Raw genomic sequence first — 8,551 nt, 5'->3', positions numbered from 1 at the left:
TCTTCCACACCCCTCCTATAGCCCTGATCTGGCACCCTCCGACTGCCATCTTTTCGGATTTGTGAAGGATCAGCTGCATGGACAATGTTTTGAGACAAGGGAGGCAATTCAGAAAGCAGTGCGTCAGTGTATTTGGATGGCTGAAACGGAATTTTCAAACTCCCAGAACGCTGGGAGAAATGTGTACAAAGAAGTGGCGATTATGTGGAAAAATAAAGAAAGGTCTGTAGATTGAGGTGGTGTATTTGGTTTGTCAATAATAAAGCATGTTACTTCACAAAAAATTGTTGCTCATGACTTTCAGTATGACCCTCGTACCATACTTAACTCTGCTGATAAGAGGGAGCAGCACTGCCAAGGGTCTTTATTAATTATATATGTAGTTAAAATGATTAGTGAATGTTGATGGTGGAATGATTTTATGGGAACTTGAATGTCATTAAAACATGATGTAACTAGCTGCTTTCAAAGATTATCTTCTGGGATGTGATGATATGTACTCTGATGGATATTTTCTGACAGTTTAAAGGAACTTTCTGCCTTCATCATTGGAATGGAAGAGAACAAAGAAGCCAACTGTGGAAAAAGGTGGTTCGTATGTAGGAAGAAGGGCAGCTGATAGGATTGCCAAGGGAACAAACCAGAGTAAGGAGAATTGTGAGAGAATGTGAGGCCCTTGATTATTTCCCTTCACTCCTTCCTCTTCTGCTTCTTCTTATCTTCCCCACCCACTGTGCCTTCCAGCCTTTTGGTGTTTTTATCTTCCCTCCCATTCACTCTGCAGTTGAAAAACGTACTTTAGGGTCACTGTTACCTTAGCCTGTCTCCTCTGACTGCCATACACGTCCATTGCTCTTTGAGAGCCACTATTTCTCTCATCTCTCTATTCCGATAACAGATCTTTTCAAGGGCTCCAGATTCTTTGACCATTCTTCATGCATTGGTTCACTCAGAACTTTTATATTGGCTCTCAAGGTCTATACCAATTTTTTTTTTTTTTCACACTTGGCTTACTCTTCTGCTCTGAAGATGGAGGTCTCACTTTCTCCTGAAATGAAATGTCTACCAGCTTATATGGTGTCACATCCCAGAAGAGGGAAATCATCATTTTAGAGGCTGTGAGCATGTCAAATCTGACATAGTTGCTCCATATTGTTTCTGTGATGTTTGATTTACCAATCTGTTCTTCTGTTTCTGTGTGTAAAGCACTACTAATAGATACATTAATTCTCATGAAGCAGAAGAAATGTTTTTTACGCTGTTATTGTTAAACACTAAAATTTTCCACGTGTGGTCAGTGTTCTTAAGTGATGAATGATCTTACTGTGCCAACCCACTGAAACATTTGTATTCTTCCTGTGGTCTGTCCAATGAGAAATATATGAATACCACCGCAGATGCAGCCCAATAATGGATATGTCCAGAGGCCCACACTTTATGTGACACATATCAGATTCTTCATTTTTTAGGTCAGCCATATGGATCTGGCATAGTCTGGTGTCTTGTGCACCTTTCATAGTCATGTAATAGAAAAGACCAGTAAGTTGTAGACACAAGTTTTTCATTTTGTTGCAGAGATGTGGTACCTTCTGCTAAAATATGTAAACACCTCCTCAACAGAAATAGTGTTACTACTATAGCAATGCATTCAGCACTATGTCAAATGGAAAATGGTGTCATAAGTCAGGGAGAGGTCATACTCCATTATATGTTGCAATATTGTTATATGCCTGGAGTGGCAAAATACCTGCTGGGATATGAATTGGGTACCATGTGAATGCAAGTCATGTGTCACCACCCTCGCAGTTTAGTTTATAGTTGCGTAAATTCTGTGTATTAGGCATGAACATTGCCATGATATTTGGGAGTGGGGGGAGGGGGTGGAAACACCAGAAAATTAGCTTATGATGTTGTATTTAAGCCATTTAAAACTAAATTTACTGAAAGCCCGATGGTATTCTGGAGAGAGGAATAAGCATGTATTAAATAATTTTATTTCTTGGTATTAATAGTTTATAGATTTACATATTTTCTTTCAATTTTACCAGAAATCCAGAGGAAAATATGTCTGTTGCCTCCTCTTGCCAAAGCCTGTGGTATGAGGTAGACATGTCATGTAACAGGTTTGTCATCAATAAGACATTGCCCGTAACTACTTAATTCCATGGAGATGAGTCAGTCTTGAGAACAAATATTATGTAATATATAATATAGACAGAATGGTGTTTTTAGATAAAGGCAGAAGGATGGATAATGTCCAGAAACATGATATTTGCAGTAATGTACCATCATCACAAACTTTTAGATCTTTCATGAGAAGCTGCTAGTTGTGCAGGTACTCAAGAATTTCCCAGCATCATATGGACCCCCAAGGGTTCTTTACCGTGTTCATAAGAGCCCTCCACTAGTCACTATCTNCTCAGGGGGGGGGGGGGGGGTTCTCGCGCACTCTCGTTGCTCTCGTTCATTCGCGTGTTTTGCGTTAGGAGGACAAGGTTATTGGTGTTCGTAGGCTGGTGTGTTACCCCAAAATTAAATAAAATATTGAAGGTAAACAAAGCCATTAATTGTTAGTGTTCACAGTTATAAGTGTAGCATTCTTCTTTCCAGTCTGGTATTTGTGTCATTGTTAAGTCTAATTGGTATGTGATAGAACCCGCATGTTTTTATTTACGTCAGATCACCTCCGCCCAAACATGGTGAGTGACGGATTATTTATATATACTTTTTGTTCAGTTTATGTATGGCCAGTCATTAGTAATTGCTGCTGCAAACCTTAAAATACATATTATAATACTGGTAACCCAATATGTTTATATGATAAGTAAATATTGGCCATAACATCGTTAAATAAATTGGGATATAAATGCTTCCTGTGTCAAACACATTTTCTGCTGTATTGCACTGACGGGAGAATAAACATTTTACAACTCGTGTACATTGGAAAAACAGAATTGTGTGTTTACAGTAATGTGTCCGTATGTTTTTCGTGTGTATTACTGCATCAGGCATGCAATTTTAAATAATAATTAATGTTAGCAAACTACTAATATTCAGCCACGATTTAGAATTAAAATTACTGCTGCACGGTTTCATAGAATATGTATGTACTGGTTCTGCCCCATGAGTTTTTGGGGTATACATTAATCAGGGCTTTTTGTTTGGCAAGCAAGCATTTTACTTTGCCGTCTGCCTGGCCCATCAGGAAGTTTCTGTATCGGAGCCACCAGAACCGGTTGAGAGTTGTATGCACTTCAAGAACAGACAGGTCTGAAACTGCCTCCACAAGTTTGTGAATGTGGAATGCATTACTACCCTTTCTAAACAGTTACGCGTTGTTATGCTATGTATAAGTAATGTTCTGTATAGTCAGAATATCATTTTCATTGTCATAATTTTGCGCAAGAGAATTAAGTATGTATGTATAGTATTTAAGTATTCAGTTTGTAAAGTAGACTTGTATTTCATTGCTTATGTGATATCTTAAATTTCCTAACACTTTCGAGTTTTTAAAATGGTGATATTTCTTTAGATGCATTACAGAGATTGGTTTATATGAGAGACTAGCAATGCTAATTACAGGATGGGACTGACTGGACCGAAGGATCTATTTATTTTTATGCATACAGTAAGGTTTAAGAGTTAAAAAATATTCAAATATATAACGTGGAAATAGTAGACGATAAATACAATGAAAGTAGCCACACGTATACTGTATATTTGAGGTGAAACAAATGACCTCCAAATACCGTTCCCAGCCAACGTATTTAACACTGGCTGTTTAGTTTGGCAATGGAGGTAATATTTCATTAGTTACGAAGTGAAAAATCTTCCAGTTAGGTCCAGTTTACAGTCTGATACAACAACTTTATCACATGCGCCATTTCAGTGTATAGTATATACCCGATTACCCGTGCTGATGAAAGGGAAATGCTCACGAATAATGGAAAATACTAGTAGTCCATGTTATGGAGATAACGTGGTCGTTGAATCCAGGAGTTCCGACATCTACGCATAGCATCTGGTATGTTCAGTTATCACGAAAACCGTAAGACCTATGTTAAAGTGTGATGCACATAAAATATTTTTTATTTTTCTCCTTATCTCACTTTGAAGTATTTTTCGCTGCAATCAATATTTAGAGTTACATTAAAGATACGAACAAAAAAAAATCACAAAACCCGTGGTTTTAGTCTGCAAGCGAACTATACCGATCGAGCGACCGCCGCTTGTCGGCGAAGTTAGTGCTAACTTTAGCGCATAGAGGGTGTCGCGTGGTCAGCGCAACGAATCCTCACGGCCGTTAATTTCGGTTTTCTAGACCGGAACCGCTATTTCCTTGAAATAGCTCCTCAGTTATCATCACGAGGCTGAGTGGACCCCGTTCCAGACACATTACTTTTCAGAAAAAATCTGGTAGCGCCGGGAAGTGAACCCGGACCCCTGGATCTGTAACCAGGAACTCTGACCACTAGACCACAGAGGCGGTCCAAAGATACGCTCAGAAACTTATATGAAATGGTCGTTAATGTTCTGCTATTTAAATTAAAATTGATAGTTCTTCATAAAATTCTCAAAGAATAATTACCATGAAAATTCGGTGTGCGATTCTCGAGTTCTTTTTTTTTTCTTCCCAAGCGTACAAACACGCAGACAAGCTGAGCAAATGTAACCTGTGTTTAGCAGGTTTCTCACAGATAACCCGCAAACCGGATAATCGGGAGTACGTTGTACCGCAGAACCACATTGCAGCTTGTTTATATTGCATTTTAAACAGTACGGAAGCCTGTTAACATATTTTGAATTTGAATATGGTAATATGAAATTTACTGAAGTTATTTTTGACATTTGCAATATAAATGTAGATTATGAAGGGCGGGGCGAGTAAAACTGCATGACCTTACAGAAGCGATTCACCAGTCAGTCTGCTGGAAGTTAACATTACTTACTTACTTACTTACTCATGGAGCTGAGCCCTTCTGGAGGAGCCGCCAATTCTGCAGCTACTCAAGAATTTCCCAGCATTTTATGGAACCCGAAGGTTCATCACCGTGTTCACAAGAGCCCTCCACTGGTCCCTATCCTGAGCCAGAGCTATCCAATCCATACCATCCCATCCTGTCTCTCTAAGATCCATTCTAATATTGTCCACCCACCTACGCCTTGGTCTTCCCTGTGGTCTATTTCCTTCTTGCTTTCCCACCAATATCCTCTACGCATTCCTCGTCTCCCCCATTCGTACTACATGACCTGCCCACCTCATCCTCCTTGACTTGATCATTCTAATTATACTTTGAGAAGAGTACAAGTTATGAAGCTTCTTATTATGCAGTTTTCTCCAGCCTCCTGTCACTTCATCTCTCTTTGGTCCAAATATTCTCCTCAACACCCTGTTCTCAAACACCCTAAGTCTTTGTTCCTCCCTTAATGTCAGAGATCAAGTTTCACACCCATACAGAACCACAGGCAAAATTATAGTTTTGTATATTCTAATTTTTATGTTTTCGGACAACAGACAAGAAGACAAAAGTTTCTGGACTGAATGGTAGCAAGCATTGCCCGAGTTCAGTCGCCTTTTAATTTGAGTTAACATATTGTGAAGAATTAAGTTTCGCATTTCTAATAAAGGTAGAGCTTTGTCTCCTATTTGGAGATTAAATGAGATTTGGAGATTAAAATGTTATCTAGAAGGGCATTTTTTTAATTTAGAAGTGATATGCCCTTAAGGATAAGCTATATATATTTTTTTAATTTTTTGGATAACTCAGTAGATACACCAGGCTTACCCTTAGGGCTAGATTGACCTGAAGCCTCCAGCAATAAAATCGTTCCTGTTGACTGGACCACGGGCTGGACGGCAAAAGAGGCGGGGTTCGATTTCCAGCAGGAGCAATTTTTTTCTGCATCCCACAGCGTTCAGACCGGCCCTGAGGCCCACCGAGCCTCCTGTTCGGTGGATACCGAGGGCTCTTTTTGCGGGGTGTAAACATGCCAGGGCTTGACGCTGACAACTCTTCTCCATCTAGTGGCAAGGTTAAGAATGTTAGAGCTATACTTCGACTCCCCTCATACGTCCTCATGGCATGATGCTTAATGCAAAGGTACAACCTTACCTTTTTAAGGCATTCTGTATGCTATGCATAAAATAATATGTTATATGGAGATGATTTCCGTATGGCCACGTTTCACACTTCAGACCCACCGAATGAATATTGATCAAAGCTTACATGAGCGGTCTGCTGTAAAATTTGTAAAGCATATGATTTCATTTTTGTTCATCTTTGTCCATTACATAAGGAGGATAATTATCGCTTTTCTGCCAAAATTATTTTTAAAAACAAAATAACTTTTGGAAGTAGATTCTATATGACCGCCTATGTGGTCTGGTGGTCAAAGTTCCTGGTTACAGATCCTGAGATCTGAGAAGTAGTGGGTCTGGAACAGGGTCCACTCAGCCTCGTGAGGATAATTGAGGAGCTGTTTGAATAGAAAAGTAGCGGTTCCGGTCTAGAAAACCGAAATTAACGGCCATGGGGATTCGTTGCGCTGACCACGCGATACCCTCTGTCCGCTAAAGTTGGCAGTAACTTCGGCGACAAGCGGCGGTCGCTCGGTCGGTATAGTTCGCTTGCGGACTAGAACTGCGGAGTTTGTTTGTCATCATAATCACCCGGGGCAGGGTACAATAGGCCAATCAGTGGCCGCTGTGCCGAGTGGACCCAGTTGGACTCCACCCCGCACTAAGCGAATTAAAAAAAATTAATTAGGTTTATCCCATGCCCTCTTCAAGATTACACAGATAACTCCCGCACTTATGTGATACACATGACTGTCACCGCTACTGTACACAGTTTTGATTATGTAAAGTGATTCTGGGAGAATATTAAGTGTGTGTAGAGTTGAAATTCCAGGTATATTGACTTTACCTCCCACTGAGCCTAGCATGTGTGTTTAAGCCAGATGTGCATACTACATGTGGCTTAAACACACATGCCCAAGGCTTAATTTGTAAGTGATCTTACGCATGGAACTTGCCTGCTATAGATCTAAAAACTCACTTCCTTACCGGAAAGGAGGAAGACCCAAAATAGCCTCATGAAGGTATAGCTCTAGGCTAAATTTTAATGCAGGCAGATTCGGAAAAGTGCATAGTGTTTGTATATGGAGGGGGAAAAATCACCACGGCATATTCTTGTGATGAAAGTGGCGTATTCGTGGGAAATAATAACATGCAGGAGGCTGATCACGGGGGCCTCGCTGCCTAAGGAATGAAATGTCTTCGCCTGCTCAAGCACTAGGATCGTGGGTTCGAATTCCAGTCGAGGCATGGATGTCTGTTTACGTTTGTTCTGTGTGTTGTCATGTGTAGCCTTTCGTCGGGCTGATCCCCGTCCAAGGAGTCTTACCGACTGTCTACAAGATATCGCAGTTTCCGAATTAATTCAGAGTGGGAAACAGAGGCAGAAGAAGAACATGCAGCATATACATAGCTGTATGCGGCGCGTTTTGCCTAAAAGCCTGTTTGCCATACTCTCGTGCTGAGTTTTAGCTTCTGGGTCCATGCGGTGTATGGACAAAATTTTGGCTGCAGATGACTTTGCTGGTACGCGTCAATTGTTTGCCGGTATGCGTGCCGGCTGAAAAATAAAAATGCTGTTGTATGTATATAGCGTAGTCGGTAGAGCGACTGGCTACGGGCTGGACGACCGAAGGGTCAGAATTCAATTTCTGGTAGGGTCAAGAATTTTCTCTTCTCCACGTAGTCCACACCTATCCAGTGGGTACCATGTGGTCTTTTCCCGGGATAAAGCGGCCGAAGCGTGAAGCTGACTACTCACCTCCAGCTAATGCCGAGGTCAAGAAAATGTGGATCTGTACATCCGCTCTCCCGTAGTGGTCAGGTTCACGCCCCTGTAGCNCCCCCCCCCCGGGGAAAGAGCCCCCGGTACCCATTGGATAGGAGGTTGGGTGGGTCCAAGAGACGGTCTAGACGACATGGAGAAGTGAAAATTCTTGCCCCCACCGGGACTCGAATTTCGACTCTTTTGTCGTCCAACTTGTAGCCAGTCGCTATACTGACTGAGCTATCCCGGCTCTTGATATTATTTGGCATGGAATTAATTATTATGCGTATTACTGAAATAGCCGATCACAGTGGCCGCGCGGTCTAAGGCACGCAACGTCTTCGTCCGCTATGACACTGGGATCATGGGTTCGACTCCAACTCAAGCCATGGATATCTGTGTGCGTTTATTCTGTGTTTGTGTTGTTCTTGTGTAGGTAGCGGCCTTGCGACGGGCTGATCCACCGTCCAGGGAGTCATACCGACTGTGTAAGAAACTGAAAAAGCGGCCAAGGTCCGAAGGGCTGTATAGCCATAGAGAGAAAGAATTACTATAGTATGTTTATAATGATGTTTGCTTGGACGAGTTCCCTGCTTTTCATTATAGTGGATATGTGCACGTCTGTAAACAGCATACGTATTTCGAGGTAGCCATCTTGGAGCTGTAGCTGATCTGAGCTTTGGCCTCCCATACGTAGAAGCTGTATG

General features: G+C 41.4%; 1 protein-coding gene across 6 annotated transcripts in view; it reads left to right on the top strand.

Moving 5' to 3' along the window:
• The first annotated feature begins 2,439 nt into the window (after positions 1-2,439).
• Positions 2,440-8,551, top strand: part of LOC111873321 — a 157,285-nt gene continuing 151,173 nt past the window's right edge. For 3 of the 6 annotated variants that reach the window (XM_023867933.2, XM_023867934.2, XM_023867931.2), the window contains exon 1: positions 2,440-2,550. The gene's annotated coding sequence lies outside the window, so the exon portion shown is untranslated. Of the gene's footprint in view, positions 2,700-8,551 lie in introns of all 6 variants that reach the window. The other 3 variants (XM_023867932.2, XM_023867938.2, XM_023867930.2) reach the window with 1 other exon arrangement.

This window comes from Cryptotermes secundus, unplaced genomic scaffold (assembly GCF_002891405.2).
Source record: "Cryptotermes secundus unplaced genomic scaffold, Csec_1.0 scaffold223, whole genome shotgun sequence".
Taxonomy (NCBI): Eukaryota; Metazoa; Arthropoda; class Insecta; order Blattodea; family Kalotermitidae; genus Cryptotermes; species Cryptotermes secundus.
The sequence above is the reverse complement of the archived record's forward strand: the minus strand, read 5'-3'. Positions and strand labels throughout refer to the sequence as shown.